Below are 18,401 nucleotides of genomic sequence, written 5' to 3' on the forward strand. Positions count from 1 at the left end.
CATACTGAAAGTTAAGATCTAAGGTCTGAATTTATGAAAATTAATCTGTATGGACTTTAATTAATTAAATTGCACCCTTTATAATGTGAAAAAATTAGATTTGGAGGCTGTACATTCATTCACTAAATCAGTCACTCATTCATTCCTGCATACATCCATTCACTCAATCATTCATTCATTTACTCAATCACTCACTCATTCTTTCATTCACTCATCACTTATGCATTCATTCATGAAGTTGAGGGCCTAACCTATATGCATCAATAACAAGGTAAATTAAACATTTTCACTAATGCCAGCTTGTTGTAGAGTAATAAGACTTAACCATCTAATCTCGGAGCTGCCTGCAATAACTTACCGGGAAAAGGTGCTCCGATCGCGGGGCCTATGTATTTAACATAGTGAAGCCGCGATCTCAATTAAAAAGCGGCCAATTCGCGAATGTGGAGCTGTGGATCTTCTCCGCGGGTGGTGGGGGTGGGGGGTGGGATGGGGGGGGGTGTACATAGTGCCGTCCGTAGTGGCCGTTTCCAGGAAAACGGAGGAATATATCTTTCTGGAATATATATAGGTATACTAATATATTATATGCCTGACCCACTGAGTTACTCCAGAACTTTGTGTCTAATGTCCACAAATGAATTTTCTTTACTCTGCATGCTCTCCAATGCAGTCATGTATTTCTTATAGTGCAGTGACCAGAACGGCACACAATGTTCCAAGTGTTATTTATATCATGTTTTTAAAATAATATATTATATTATTATACCTATATTACTATCTGGAATATATATAGGTATAATGATATATAGTTTAAATGGTCTGCAACACGGAAATAGGCTGCCAATCATGTAATATGGACATTGGCCACTAGATGGCGCTTATTTTCCCGATCTCATTTTCTAATTAGTTTAATTAATTAATGTGCAACTTTCGGCAATGAAGAGTTATGACATCCTTCTCAATTATATTTCATCTAAATCTGTGGAACATTTCATGTAGTTTGGTGACTTGGGTCACGAAAATTGATTTCTAGACACATTTTTGATGCTCGTCCCACAGCCTATTACTAATCATCCAAATAATAACCTACTTAACAAAACAAATTAGTTGAATCATGTTACAGCTGGAGCCCCTCATCATGAACTCCCCTTAAACTGAAACATAGAAACATAGAAATTAGGTGCAGGAGTAGGCCATTCGGCCCTTCGAGCCTGCACCTAAAACTGAGATAATCTTTTAATTAGTTTTAACATGTGGTTCTGGCGACCAACACGTTCATGAAATTGGTCATAGACACAACATGTCAAAGTGTGTCATGGGATCAACCTTAACAAACCTTATCCAAAGAGGACATCTCTAGCACATTGGTCTTCATCAGTCAGAGTATTGATTATAGAAGTTGGGTCATGTTGCAGTGGCATAAGATGTTGGTGAGGACGCATTTAGAGTATTGTGTTCAGTTCTGGGCACCATGTTATAGGAAAGATGTTGTCCAGCTGGAACCGAGACAGAGAAGATTTACAAGGATGTTGCCAGGGGGTAGAGAGAGAGAGGGCAGAGGCAGAGGCACAGAGGCAGGGCAGAGGCACAGAGGCCAGGCATTGGCACGATGCACAGAGGCATGGACCCGAGACGAGAACCGGACCCGAGTGGGCGAACATCGAGTTGGGCCGCCGCAGTCTTCAGTTATGATCTTTGGTCTTCAGTCCAGGGCCCGACTTCATCTCCGACTGCATCTTTTGAATAATGGGAGGGAGGGGTGGAGGGGTGGCGTCACTCGCAGCATGCGCAAGAACGGCATGCAGACCCATTGTGCGTCATCAGCGAATGACAGACGATTTTAAATTCAAGGTTTTGTCAGATTTATGAACATTTTCAGTAATAATTCGAGAAATAAAGCATGCCATTTTCAGATAAGGCGATTTTGGACTCTACGGGAAAAATGTCTACCGGAATATGTAAAAATGTTACCGTTACCACGTCGTTTTTTCGCGAAGATGTGATTACACACAAACACACAAACAAATACATCCACATACAAGATCAGACTTTTAGTAGTTACTGACCCAGTGGGTCCCATCCCCTCAATGGGCAGTTGCGGGGGGCGGGGGGAGGGTGGCGGCCTGCCGCGTCACACACACACACACACACACCACCACACACACACACACACACACACACACACACACACACACACACACACACACACACACACACACACACACACACACACACACACACACACACACACACACACACACACACACACACTAGCCACCACACACACACACTAGCCACCACACACACACACACTGACCACCCCCCTTGATATTATATTAATATTATTCATTTGCTCCTTTTACCCCATCCCCTGCCCTATCCATTCACGCATAGCCCCCAACTCGCAGGTGTGGCTAGAGAGGGAGGGGGGTAGAGAGAGAGAGGAGGGCAGAGGCAGGGCAGATACAGAGTCAGGCCAGAGGCACAGAGGCTGGGTAGAGGTACAGACGCAGGGCAGAGGCACAGAGGCAGAGCCCCGAGCCGATCGGAGAACCAGACCCGAGCCAAGCCGAGGCGTGGGCAGGCGAGAGAGCCTTCGGGCGAACGTCGACCAAAAGACTGCGAGTTGGGCTGCCACAGATCACAGCTATGATCTTTGGTCTTCAGTCGACGGCCCAACTTCATATCCGGCTGCGTCTTTTGAATAACAGGAGGGAGGGGTGGGGGGGTGATGTCACTCGCAGTGCATGGAAGGACTGCACGCAGACCCATTGTGACGTCATCAACAAAAGACAGTCGCTTTTAAATTCAAAGTTTTGTCAGATTTTTGAACATTTTCAGTAATAACTCGAGAAATAAAACATTAAATTTTCAGATAGGTATATTTTGGACTCCATGGGAACAATGTCTCCCGGAACATGTAAACATTTTACCATTACCGCATCTTTTTCTCACAAAGATGAGACAACACAAAAACAAATAAACACACGCACACATGCACACACGCACACACGGCCACATACAAGTTTTATTACTTTTATTAGTTACTAGGCCAAGTGTGACAGGGACCCATTGGATCCCTGTCACACGGGAGGCCTGGTCCCCAACGCAACCTGTTCCCCAATGCAATATTCCACCACTCAACTAAAACCCCCACGGGAAGCCTGGTCCCCCAACGCAACCCGTTCCGCAATGCAATATTCCACCACTCATCCATAGCCGGCAATTGGGCAGGGGATTTGAGATTTTTGAACATTTTGATTAATCTCAGGAAAAATGCATGAATTTTTCAGATGACGATTTTGGACTCAACGGGATAAATCTCTATCGGAATATGTGAAAATTTTACCGTTAGCACGTCGTTGTTTTGCGAAGATGTGATTACACACAAACACATGCACACACACACACGCACACACACGCACACACACGCACACAACCACCAAGATCAGAGTTTTAATATTTAATAGATATGATATTTGTACAGGTGCATGGATAGGGATGAGTTAGAGGTATATGAGCCAAATTCAGGTAAATGGGATTAGTTTAGTTGCTTGGTTGGCATGAATGAGTTGGTCTGAAGGGTTTGTGTCCATGCTGTTTAGCTCTATCTCCATGAATCATAGCAAAACAAATTTATTGGCTTAAGCTTTATTGGTTGCAAAGCAGCTATAGTTGTACCATCAACCCACACACCAACAGAGCTTTCTCCATTGGGTGGTCATTATTTTTATACTTGGCCAGTTAGGCACATACATTGCTGAGGATGAAAGATAATGCAGAGGAATTGTGATTGTGCAAGGAATACTTGATTATCAAAATTGCCGACGAACAGATGCATTTCAACAATGTCAAGATGAATGAAGAACCTGCACACTAAATTAAAATAAAGGCCAAGTGTGAATACGTATTGGGAAGAGGGGTTGTCATAGAATAATATAATTTGAAAGTTCAGCTTTTGAATACTTTATTGTTCAGCGTGACTTTGAAAACTATAATAGCTTCAGAGATAAGTGTATGCTGCCCATTCCTAGATTAATATTAATGTTGAAGTGGGCTTGTCTAAATTTACTTTAAAATATTTATCAGAAATTTAGAGGATATTGTTTCTGAATCCGTAATATCAAAGTGCATGCTACTCTTGTCCAAATGTATTTTGGCATTGATAGTGAAAGATTTTCAGATTGGATTTATCCTGATATTTTCTTAAGTCACATTTTACACCCAGATGAGAATTTGTATTTGCACTTCAGAGTTTTTTTTCTGACTCTGCAGTCATTTTAACATTCTACAACATTTCGCCCACCACCGCTGAGAGAACCATTTTGCAATAACAACAACACAGCAAATGCCAGTACGGTTTGTGGTATTTACATTTTGAATACATTAACTTTAAATTTCCAGCCATTATAAATTGTGGGATTAAATAAGAACAGGTGGCAGCACCATAGCTAGTTCAGCAGCAGCTGTGGGTTGTAGTTGGGCATATTTCCTGGTTGGTTTGCATATTTATTCATTGTTTGTTTCCAGTTGTTTTCATCTGGCATGTTTTAAAGCCACACAGATGGCTCCCTGAAGCCCCAGCTGGTTAGGACAGATTGTAAAGGTTCCAAGTTTGATTTTTGGTTTGTACATCAAGTGGAATTCTGCTGGGGAATGTACACCAGCTTATAATTGGCCACAATTCTCCTGGGTTATAGAGTGGGAAAATCAACTGGTGCTTTCAATCCTTATTGCAATATATACATGCATTCAGATGCAGATGTATATTGTTTAGTACATACGCATTAAAGGCGAGAATGACGGGTAGTTTCAGATTTAATAGCACATCCATGAGTCCCCTTGAAATGTAATAGTTACGAATCAACATCAACACTGTGCTCTTGGAATCCCATGCCAGAAAAGATGGGAATAGAGGGCAGGACATCTTGTAAAACACATTAGTGTATCAAATGGTTTTTAACATCATTGTTGACACTTGTTTTCTTCAAACTTCAGATTTATTTTGATTTACAATTTCCATTATCACATTAGTCCATGTCACCAGATTATTTGTTCACTAACATAACCACTTTGTCCCCATAACATTATCTTATAACTGAAACAGGCTAATATGTCCTTTATGTGCATGCCAGCTTCCAGAAAAGCATTCTCATAGGTCCCATTCCCTCTACCCTTACTTTTCTATACCTTACAATTTATTTCACTCACAATATCCCAGGTCCCTGAACGATCTGCATAGACCCATTCCTACCCCAGCTTCGGAACTCTATGGACTCCCTCTTGCACTATCATGGACTTGATTTCTAATTGTGTTCTGCACTAATATCTTGTTTTTGCAATAAATAAAATAAATCACTGCCTTACAGAATTTATGACTGATGTATGTAGAATTTGTGTTTATGTGCTTGTAATGCTGATGTAAGAATGATATTATTGTACCTGTACCTCACCGTACTTGTACACATGACAATACATTAGATTTAATCAACACCATTAACCTGCTGGTGAGAAAACAGGAGATTTGAAAGGTTGAGAATTCTAACCTTGAGGCACTATTTAATTGGGAATCAATTTAGATCGGCTGACAGAGAAGATGAGTGAACTCATGGGCAGTTCATAAAAGTTGGAAGAAACTGGTGCATCTGGAGGAAAATAACATGGGCACAGTAGGAAAATGCAACTTCTGCATCTGCAGCTTCCAAAGTCAGTATCAAACTCATGCCCCTGAAGCTGTATGTTTACTGTTGCAACTATCGAGGTTCATATAGCTTTATTATTGTTATACTGTATGTACCAAGGTACAATGAAAAACTTTGTTCTACATGTTATCCAAATGAATCATCCATATATAATTACAATCATAGCAAATACTGTATGTGTACAACAGGAAGTGCAAACAGTGAAATGAAGCAAAATACAGAATTACAACTACAGAGAAAATGCAGATTAAAAAAAGACAAATGGGCACAACGAGGTAGGTTGAGAGATCGAGAATGCCTCCTTATGTGATATCAGTTCAAGATTCTGATAAAAACAGGGAAGAAGTGGTTCTTGCATTTGGTGGTATCTGCTTTCAAATTTGTTCATCTTCTGTCTCACAGGAAAGGGGAGAAGAGGGAATAACGGGGATGTGAATGTACTTGATTTCCTTTGTTGCTTTTCTGAGGCAGTGTGAAGAGTCAATAATCAATAGAAAGGAGGCTGCTTTATACAATGGAGTGGGCTGCATCAACAACTCTCTACAATCTACTGCATTCAGTTGCTTAACCAAGCTGTGATACATCCTGAGAATTTGCTTTCTATGGTACATATGTAGACATTGGGAGTGTCATTTGAGACATGCCAAATTCCCTCAGTTTTCTGGAAATAGAAGTGTTGGTGTGCATTTCTGTAGCAGTTTCAGATTTCCAGCACTTGTAGTTTGGATTTTTTAATATTAAAGAAGAGGTAGCAATGGGCTTTGAAGGACAGTCATAAAGGTAGAGAAATAGAAACAAAGAGCATTACGGAGAGCACTAGCAGTTGAAGGCAAGATTGCTGAAACAATTAAAACAGTGGATGCTCAAGAGACTTGAACTGGAGGAATGTAAAGCTTTTGGAATGACATAGTGGAGGAGTGAAGCATGGGAAAATGAGGATGAGAATTTTAACATTGAGGCATTATTTAATTGGGTGTCAGTATTGGTCAAATGGCATAATGGTGATGAATCAAACTTGGTACTTGATAGTTCATGCGAATCAATGAATGATTTGGAGTAAATCATGGCTGGAATATGGCACAGAGTAGACCCAGGTAATGTACCTGTCGCACATCTTCAGTAATTTGGTTTATTTCTGAACTTGGGTTTTTTTTGTGTGGAGTTTGCATGTTCTCCCTGTATCTTGATGGGTTTCCCTGAATGCTCTGGTTCTCTTTCACATTCCAAGGCATTTCCACTTTCCCACAGTAAATTAACCCTGGAGTATGTGGGTGATAGGAGAATTGGGGAGGGTAGATAGCAGATTGGTAGTTATGGGGGAATAAGCAACAGGGAGATGAGGGAAATGGGATTGTTACGTGACTCATCATAATATGGAAGGGTCATTAGGAAATATGAAAGAACAATAAATATCATATTTATTTATTTTTGTTTATAAGATGCTGGAGTGCAAGTATGACTACCATCACCCTAGACATCACTATATTATTCTCATATTTCAGGGATACAAGTTATAATAGCAGGCAAAGTAATGCCAAATGAAACAAATCTCAAGCCCACAGGTTAATATCCCAAACAGGAATTCCTGTGTAAGATAATAAAAAATCGGAGAATAAAAATTGAATGAGGGTAATTTGCCTCATCAAAACTGCTCCATAGTTAATAATATAATGGTTCAACTTTAGCTTCAAATTCCATTAACATCTCAGATGACCTGTCCTGTGCACATTTATTCCCAGATCCCTCTGTTCACCTGCATTCTTCAATTCCCTACCAATTACCATGTACGTCCTATTTTGATTTGTCCTGCCAAGATGTAGCACCACACACTTATCAACATTAAACTCCATCTGCCATCTTTCAGCCCACTCTTCCAACTGGCATAAATCTCTCTGTTGACTTTGAAAATCTATTTCATTATCCACAACCCCACCTATCTTAGTATCATCTGCATACTTACTAATCCAATTTACCACGCCATCATCCAGATCATTGATGTACATGACAAACAACAGTGGACCCAACACAGATCCCTGTGGCACCCCATTAGTCACTGGCCTCCAACCTGACAAACAACCATCCGCCATTACTCTCTGGCATCTCCCATTCAGCCACTGTTGAATCCATCTTGCTACTCCACCATTAATACCCAACCATTGAACCTTCTTAACCAACAAATAATGTGGATTCAGCCCAGTACATCATGGGCACAGCCTTCCCCACCTGCAAATGCATCTACATAATGAGCAGCCTCAAGTAGATTGCATCTATCATCAAAGACACCCATCATCCGGGTCATGCCCTCTTCTCGCTGCATCCCTCAGGCAGGAGGTATAGAAGCCTAAGGTCTCACATCGCAAGGTTTAGGAACAGCTACTTTTCTACACCCATCAAGTTCTTGAACTGAAAAAATGTGCTGAAGTAACTCAAGTGAGTCAGGTAGCATCCCTGAAGAACATGGTTAGGTGACCTTTTGGGTTGGGACCCATGTTCAGACTGATTGTAAGTGGGGGAGGGAGGGGGAGAGTTTGAAGAGAGGAGGGTCAGGACAAAGCATGGCAGATAAGAGGTGAAGACAGGTGAGGGGTGGTTTTGGCCATCTGACTATCACACCCACTCTCACATGTGTTCACCTATTACCTACCATCTTTGTCCTGCCCCTCCTCTCTTCTAGCTTTCTTCCCCTCCCGACAATTAATCTGAATAAGGATCCTCACCTGAAACGCCACCTATCCATGTTTTCCAGCTCTGCTGCCTGACCTGTTGTTATTCTGGAGCTTTGTGTCTTTTTTTTGTAAACCAACATCTGCAATTCCTTGTTTCTATATTCTTAAACTGACTTGCCCAATCCTTATACTAACTCAGCAACAGAATACTACAGTCCTCCTCTTGCACCATCTTGGACTTATTTTTCTGTATATATTTTATGCATGTTATTTTTATTTTCACTGTCTGGTATAGAAACATAGAAACATAGAAAATAGGTGCAGGAGTAGGCCATTCGACCCTTCGAGCCTGCACCGCCATTCAATATGATCATGGCTGATCATCCAACTCAGTATCCTGTACCTGCCTTCTCTCTTACCCCCTGATCCCTTTAGCCCCAAGGGCCACATCTAACTCCCTCTTAAATATAGCCAATGAACTGGCCTCAAATACCTTCTGTCCCAGGGAGTTCCAGAGATTCACCACTCTCTGTGTGAAATATTTATGTTTTTTGTGTGTTGTCTGAGTCCATGTGCCTGTGATGCTGCTACAAGCAACATTTTCATTGTACCTATATCTGGCCGTACTGGTGTATATGACAATAAAATTGACCGCTTTTCTTCTCTCTCCATATTCTCTCATTCCTGGAATATTCAATAACCTGTGAAACTCTGTTTTAACCATGTTCCATGTGTAAGTATCTTGAGCGGTGAATTCCAAAGAGTTATGCTAACTAAAGTCTCCCAAAATCCTTCTTTAAGGTTTATCATCTGGTTTTAACATAAATAAGTTGCTCTCAAACTTAATATTAAATTTATAGTTCATGATCATTCTTTCCACAAGGTTACTAGATGACATAATTTAACTAGCCCTATGAAACAAACCTAGATCTATAATTGTTTTCACTATTTGGTTCCTATTGATTTAGAAATCTATCTTAAATACTTCCCATGATTTCTTTTCCTCCATATCTGTACTGCAAATTTGATTTATCTTGTTCATATGAGGATTGAGGCTCTCATAAATACAGTAATATCACTGTTAATACACTAATGCTTTTGCAACAAACTTCTCCAAAACGCTAATGAATATTAGCAGCTCTTTAATCCATTGCAGCTGGAATCGCCTGTCTTTTACTGTATTATTTCATAGATCTACCGAAATTGAATCCAACCCTGTTATTTTCATCCATCCTATCCTTCATTGTCCAAGTTGAACTCCCCCACAACCAACCCATTTACATTTGCCCATCTTTTTTAAATGTCAAGTGTCCTGGAATATTTAGTTCCTTCGTCACTTTGCAATGGTTATTAGATCAAACCCATTTATTTCTATCTCAGCCAATGATTCATCGGTTGTTCATGAATATTTCATGTATTAAATTAATGCCTTTAACTTTAACTTTTTTTTCTCGTTTCTGCTGATGTCGCTTCAATCACTGATGACATGTTATCTTTCTTTTAAATGTTCAATCCCTTCTTGACACATTCTAATTTTATACGATGCCACATATTTGTTTTACATTCTTGACATTCGTCTTACATAGTTTGTATTTACTCGTTCTTGAATCCTTCCTATAGATATAATAACTATTCACTTTAGTAAAGTGTTCATGTACTAACAAAACTTTGTGGTTTGCAGGAGTTTGCTGTACATAATTTAACTGTTACATTTCCAATATTACAACTATGACTTCCTTCATTGCACAAATGCAATATTTATGATCCCAGTATTTTAGAAAATGTAATTCCATTCTTAAAATATATATTTGCCTAATGTTATTCCTAAAACCTCTCAACCTGGCCTTAACTATTTATAACTTCATCAGCTGTAAAGCACTTTGGGACATTTGAGTAGGGTGTGAAAGATGCTATATAAATGAAAATTATGTTAAACCAATAATAACATGACCATTACACTGGGATGGAAAATATAGAAACACAGTACTTATTCAAAATGAGAAATATAGCTGAGGTCTTTAAAAAAAAAAAATGTGCCTGATAAATTAGGTTAATTAATCTCTGGTCACTAAATTAGAGGAATTAACCTGGAAAACTGTGAACGTGAAACATGAAAACAGGCTTAGAGTTTGGTAGCTAGGTTGAATAGTCTTTAACAATGCTTATTCCTCCAATTCATAAAATCTCTAATTAACAAATAGTCAGATAATTAAAAGAAAAAATAAAGCCACATTAGTAAGATTATCAAGGAAATGTACCATTTTGGGTTTCTCTTCTGGCAAAGAAATTGTGCTGCCGTTAATGGTAGGAGGATCATATGATCCTGCTGTGAACATTAGTTTCCACAAGATGTTGAAAGGAACCAAGCCGAGGATTTTTTTTTAATTTTACTTTGTTAAAGCTTTACCTGAACCAGAATTCAAGCAAAAACTCCAAAAGCCTTGTCTAAAGGGCCTGTCTCACTTAGGCGATTTTTTCGGCGACTACAGGGGACTAGGCTGTCGCCATGTAGGGTGACTCATGTCTGGTCATGAGTAGTGTCCTCAAGCCGCCTAAAGAGTCATAACGTTTTTTCGTGTTGCCGCTGGATTATTAAATATTCAAAACCCTTTCGGCAACTGTCGGCTTGACGTGGCTTGTCTTCTCCTGTCGTAGGTGCTGTCGTAGGTTGTCGCCAGGGTGACGCAGGTTGTCGCCAGGTGGCGTAGGTTGGCGGTGAGTGATGACATTGGTGAATTCCATTGGCGACCACCTACGTCAACCTACATCAACGGGTGACAGGTACCGGTGACTGGATAGTCTTCAATTGTCTTCAGTTGTTGCCAACAGGGTCGTAGCTTGTCGCAGGTGGATGTAGGTTGACCGGTTGTTATAAGTTATTGCCTGTGTAGTCCTAGGTTGTTGTAGATGTGGTCACAGGTGAACGTCCTAATGGGTCGCTGGTTGTCGGTAGCTTGCCGTAGCTTGAAGTCGGCTAGGTGGTAGGTTGTCGTAGACATTGTCGTTAGGGAGTCCAGTCATCAGTTTTTCGGTGGCCTGCTACTGTCGCCGGCAGTCATCGAAAAAATCGCCTAAGTGGGACAGGCCCTTAACTGAAACTAATTTGTTCGAAACATTGCTAAATATATGCTCAGCACTTAGTTACACTGAAAAAACTGGAGGCCAAATATTTAACGTAATGCAAGAAAAAGTATCACAAGCCAGTGGCTCAACTACTTGGGTCTTGGATATTTTAAATAATTTGTGATATTAACTACAGTGTTTAGCAGGAAGATGTGGGGTCCATTAAAATATCCTTTTACAATTCTGCCAAATTGGATCCCAGCACTTGGGAATCATGACCTAGAAATTGTATTGCAATGTAAATATTGAATTCTGTTGAACTGCATTTGTACATGAATTAGAAGAGTGCCTACTTATGAACAAATAATGTACTCAACTTGCTGAACTTCATAGGTGTTGAGATATAACAATGAGCCCAATCCAAAGTCACTCACAGATAGGTGGATTGGATTGCATGACACAAATTTGACACCAAGCCTGTCAGATGTCATTAACATATAGTTTTAAATATATGTTTTCTGTGACACTAGTTACCCGAAGTAACTAATATTAATAAGACTTGACTAATTTTAATCAGGCCCCAAGCAAGCAAAATGTTCAAAATGTTCCCACTTGAAAGAAGAACTTGTCTGAGATCAAACAAAGATACAGATCAAGAGCAGGGGTATGCTTCTTGATCTTTTCAGCCAGCTCTTCCAAGTTTGAAAGCAAAAAAACACCATATTCCAGAACAGGTTCTTACCTACTGTTATCAGACAACTAAATGGTCCTCCCATAAAGTAGGATGTAGTCCCGATCTTCCAACCTACCTCATTGCGGACCTTGCGTATTAAACAAAAATCTGCATGTTCTCTGTAATTAGATGCTATAACACCATATTCTGCATTCTGGTATTTTACCACTTTGCACTACCTTTTGTATCCATGTATGTTTTGATTGTACTCGTGTCGTACGATTTGACTGAATAACACACAAACAAAGCGTTTCACTCTATCTCAGTACACATGACAATAATAAACTAATACCAATATCAATTTAAAAGAACATAAAAGATTGTCTAGTAAATCCAATTGTTGGGTTTAAATCCCAACACAAAGATTTGAGCACACATAACAAGTTTGACATTGATAAATGCTGCACTGGCAGATAAATGCTGCACTGGCAGAAACATTGTTGTCTCTCATGATGCAACACTTAAAGGCAAAAATGACATTTATTCCATGAACTCGTGAGGGGGCATGCCGTAGATGGTAAAAATTCCCTTCAAATTCCTTTGAAGAGCAGGGATTTGTCCTGGGTGTATGTATACATTCCTGTCGTGTCAAAATGTATCAGTATCATTCAACATCGCATAAAATTGTCAGAAATTTGTTGGGTTTAAATCCCATTTGAGCACACATAACATTTTGACATGATTGCTGCACTGGCAGAACTGTCTCTCAGATGCAACATTAAATGAAACTCGTTCAGTGCCGTAGATGGATGTAAAAATTCCCTCAAATTCCTTTGAAGAGCAGGGATTCTCCTGGGTGTATATACATTCCTTGTCAAAATGTATCCATCATTCAACATCACTAAAATTCAGATTGTAATTTATCACATTGCTGTTCGTGAAGCTTCCAAATTGACTGCTGTGTTGTAAAAATATAGAAGGGACAACTTTTCAGAAGAACCTCACCGTTTGCAAAGCTCTTGGGACATATAAGCTCCATTGGTGAACCTAGAAATTCCAACATTCCCTGACTATTATGTCAAAGGATTATATTTGGACATTCCAGAGAAAATTGGATGCAAAAGTAAGGTTATGCTTCAGTTATGTAGGGAAATGGTGAGAGGATATTTGGAGTACTATACATACTATTAGTTACCTATTTAAAAGAACGTATGTAACTGTGTTGACAAATGAGTTCCTGGAAAGCTTAGGTATTTTTCCATCAAAAGATAGGATGAGTGTGACATACCCACAAACATGAGACGGAATTTATTTGAAACACACATGATCACGAGGGATCTTTGTATGATGGATGTGGAGAGGGGTTTTTCCTCTCCTGGAATAACCTAGAGCAAATGGTTGCTGTTTGTCCAATATGGAATTTTGTGCAAAGGGATTGTTCAATAAGAGATACGTGACAACATCGGTTATTTAACATGTCATGAAACTCTACATTAAGTTTTTAAATCAGAGGTAGATAGAAATTTAATGTGAAGGTATGTGGAACTGAGGTTGCAGTCAGATTAACTATGATCTCATTAAAAGGTGGAGTAGGCTTGAAGGATCGAGTATCATATTCCTGCTCCTAATTGGAATGTTTGCATTTATGTTAATGCCACCATATTAAAATGATCTTGTGATTGAAGTCCACAGATTTGAACTTGCAGTCAGCACTCCTTCCTGCAACTGGATCCTCGGCTTCCTGACCAACAGATCCCCATCAGTGAGGATATGTGACAAATCATCCTCTTCGATAATTCTCAACATTGGTGCTCCGTAAAGATGGGTTCTCAGCTCCCTACTATACTTCTTATGCAGTCATGACTGTGCAGTCAAATACCAATCCAACTCAATTTACACGTTCACAGATGACACCACTGTACTGGGCCAGATATCAACAATGACAAGATAGAGTACAGAAAGGAGATTGAGAACCTTGTAACCTGGTGCAAAGGCAACAACCTCTCACTCAATGTCAGCACGACAAAGGAAATTGTGATTGACTTCAGGAAGCAGAGCAGTATACACACATCCAGTGGGAATTGCTGGCACAGAAGTAATGATGATCGAAAGCTTCAAGTTCCTGGGAAAAAATATTACTAGTAATTTGTCTTGGGCCGGCCACATCAAAGCTATGGCCAAGAAAGCACACACATGCTTCTTCTTCCATAGAAGGCTCAGGAAGTTCAACATGTCCACAACGAACCGTACAAATGTCTACTGAAGCGCCGTAGAAAGTGTTTTATCGGGATGCATCGCAGCCTGGTTTGGGAATAGCTCCCTCCAAAACTGTAATAGATTGCAGAGAATTGTGGACTTAGCCCAGACCAGCATGTACCAACCTCTCTTCCATTGACGCTATCTACAGTTCATGTTGCCTTGGCAGGGCACCAGCATAAGTTTCACACCAGTAGCTCCCTCTTTCCCCTTCTCCCATCAGTTTGGAAATGCATACCTCCGGATTCAGGGACAGTTTCTTGTCAGCTGTTATCAGGCAACTGAACCATCCTCTCGTCAGTTAGAATGTGGTCCCGGCCTCCCATCTACCTCAATGGAGACCTTTGAACTAGTTTAACCAGACTTTATCTTTCACTGAATGTGTTCCCTTTATCTTTTATATGTGCACTGTAGATGGCTTGATTGTAATCATGTATTGTAAAATACGCAAAGTAAAGCTACACAGGACAACAATCAACTAAACAAAAGTGCTGGAGTAACTCGTCGGGTCAGGCAGCATCTCTGGACAACATGAATACATGAAGTGTTAGGTTGGGATCCTTCTTCAGACTGATTCAGACTAATCAGTCTGAAAAAGGGTCCCAACCCAAAATGGCACCTGTTCATGTTCTACAGAGATGCTGCTAGACCCATTGTTACTCCAGCATGTTGTGTCTTTTTTTGTAAAGGCGCTTCTGCAGTTCCTTGTCCTTCCTTTCTCTACTTTGAGTTATTTTAGGAAGTTGTAGTTTCGCAACATTAAACATTTCAGCCCACCCCAAGACTCTTTTGAAACCATCCCTTCCAAATTATCTCAGTGACAAAGATAGTCAATGATTACCGCATCTTCAGCTGCCAGTGTCCATGTTGCTTCCTCTTCATCCAGTCCAGGCACAACATAAATTAACTTTGGTTCAAAGAGATTTCTAGCCAGTTGATTTCCTTTTGTTGAGTATGAGATTAAATGTTTGTGGCCTGTTACTGCCCACTCTACCCAGCCATGATGATAGAAGCATCTTTCTCTTTGATTGATGTGCAATAGTATATGCAGAGTTGGCTTTTATGTTTTTGTGTGATTCGTTTTATAGCTCACGATCTATTAGTGATTCAGCCCTTTTATATTTGATTTAATGCATTTTTTGCCTTTTAGAACAGCCATTAAAAAGAAAATCACATGGCGCGGTGGTGCAGCAACTGATTTGCAGATTTACAGCGCCAGAGACATGGGTTCGGTTCTGACTACAGGTGCTATCTGGATGGAGTTAATATAATAATAATAATAATAATAATAATAATAATAATAATAATAATCATAATCATAATCATAATCATAATCATAATAATAATAATAATCATAATAATAATAATAAACAACTTTATTACGGACTCAAGGTCCAGACAAGGGGCAAAATTACATATAAATGCATTGCATATTAAAAAACATCATAATGTACATATAAAATCTTAGAATATCACATAAAAGCATCATAAATTATATTAAAATACGCAAAGCTACACAGGACAACAATCAACTAAACGAAACGAAGTTGAAAATTGTTTTTAAGCAGCTGAACAATTTCCTGTTAATGAACAGCTGTTTTGATGTCTTCCAGTCAGGATTTAGACCACACCACAGCACCGAGATGGCTCTTGTTAAGGTCTTCAATGACATTCACTTAAACACAGACAATGGCAAAATTTCAGTCTCAGTATTACTAGATCTCAGTGCTGCATTCGACACAGTCGATCACAACATATTACTAGACCGTCTGGAAAACTGGGTGGGACTTTCGGGCACAGCATTAAAATGGTTTGAATCCTACTTGAAGGACAGGGACTACTTTGTGTCTATAGGTAATTACACATCTGAGCGTGCAAAAATTACATGTGGAGTTCCCCAGGGCTCCATTCTGGGGCCTCTTCTGTTTAACATCTACATGCTTCCACTGGCTCAGATCATGAAAAACATCAAAATATGTTACCATAGTTACGCAGACGACACACAAATCTACATAACAATATCACCAGGAGACTATAGTCCAATACAAGCACTGAGTAGATGCATTGAGCAAATCAACGATTGGATGAACCAGAATTTTCTCCAATTAAACAAAGAAAAAACTGAAATAATTGTTTTTGGAACCATCGAAGAACGATTAAAAGTTAACACCCAGCTTCAAATGGTAATGCTAAAAACAACAAACCAAGCCAGAAACTTAGTAGTAGTCATAGACCTGAACTTCAACAGCCACATAAAAACAGTCACAGAGTCAGCCTACTATCACCTAATGAATATATCAAGGATTAAAGGACTTATGTCTCAGCAGGATTTGGAAAAACTTGTCCATGCATTTATCTTCAGCAGGCTCGACTACTGTAACAGTGTCTTTACAGGTCTCCCTAAAAGGTCGATCAGACAGCTGCAGTTAATTCAGAATGCTGCTGCTCGAGTCCTCACTAAGACCAAAAAAGTAGATCACGTTACTCCAGTTCTGAGGTCTTTACACTGGCTTCCTGTCTGTCAAAGAATTGATTGTTTACTATGATTTAGGGCCAAAATACATTTCTGATCTTCTGCTTAGCTATGAACCACCCAGACCTCTCAGATCGTTTGGGACACGTCTGCTCTGTGTCCCCAGAGTCCGAACTAAACATGGAGAGGCAGCATTTAGTTTTTATGCACCACATATCTGGAACAAACTCCCAGAAAACTCCAGGTCTGCTGCAACTCTCAGCTCTTTTAAATCTAGACTGAAGACTTTTCTGTTTGCCGCTGCCTTTCAGTAAACAATACAATTTATTAATTACTTATACTGCACTGTAACTTCTATTCCTGGTTTTATTCTATTTTAAATATTTTATTTGATTGCCTTTAATTTTGTAATTATTTTATCTGAATAATCTAATAATCGTTTTACATCTAAATGTCATTTCATATGTGTTTCTTTCCAATGCTTTTAATGTTTTATGTAAAGCACTTTGAATTACCTTGTTGTTGAAAGGTGCCATACAAATAAACTTGCCTTGCCTTGCCTAAAAAAACCCACAATACACGAGTTAAAAATCCAGATTATAAGAATGATCTATGTTCTACAACGAGACAACGATTCCAGCGCCTCCACAGCTGGGATTCATAGCATGAGTGCTAACCCTTATGTTTGACAAGGCCACAATAATTAAATTTTTAGAGTCATTTATTCTGCAAATGAATTTATACATGTGATTTCTTTGGATAGCTTCTAAAGTACTGACTCCTGTAGCCACAAACATATTACTAGCACTACACCATCTAGGTTTCCTTAGCAGTGTTCTCATGGCATAGTTATATGCCACCTTTAGTCTCTGCAAACTTGTCTTTCCATAGTTCGACCACAGGTGTGCAGTGTAGAGTGGTGTGCAGTATTCCCTAAATAGCGACATCTTCACCAGATCTGCACACGCACCAAAGTTGCCTGTACATACAGCATGCGTCGTTGTCTATAAATATGCTCATCATCTGTCATTTGTTCTGTAATAAAATGCCCTAGATATTTATACCTTATTTCAGACACTAAGATTATTGCCAGACAATTAAAAATCAGGAGATTTTAGACATTTATCCTCTTTGGTTCTACAGATCATAACGGCACTCTTACTAGCATTATATTTAATATCATGTTCCGCACCATACACAGAACATATAGTAAGGAGCTGCTGGAGACCAGCGCTAGATGGACTAAAGACCACAAGATCATCTGCATACATAATATGGTTCACTAAAATATTACCAATCATGCACCCAGTATTAGAGGTTTTCAATTGTTTGGACAGATCATCAATATATAGATTAAAAAGGACGGGGGACAAAATTCCCCCTTGCCTAACACCATTGCTAACCCCAAATGGGGCTGAGGCCCTATTGCCCTATTTTATTTACATAGTCTGGTGGGCATACTAGTAGGCCAGAATTCTTACAATGTATTTAGGCACCCCTCTTTGACTCATTTTACCAAACAGCTTTCTGTGATTAACATGTTCAAAGGTTTTGGAAGCATCAAT

The sequence above is a fragment of the Leucoraja erinacea genome, chromosome 6 (assembly GCF_028641065.1).
Source record: "Leucoraja erinacea ecotype New England chromosome 6, Leri_hhj_1, whole genome shotgun sequence".
In the NCBI taxonomy this organism is placed as follows: Eukaryota; Metazoa; Chordata; class Chondrichthyes; order Rajiformes; family Rajidae; genus Leucoraja; species Leucoraja erinaceus.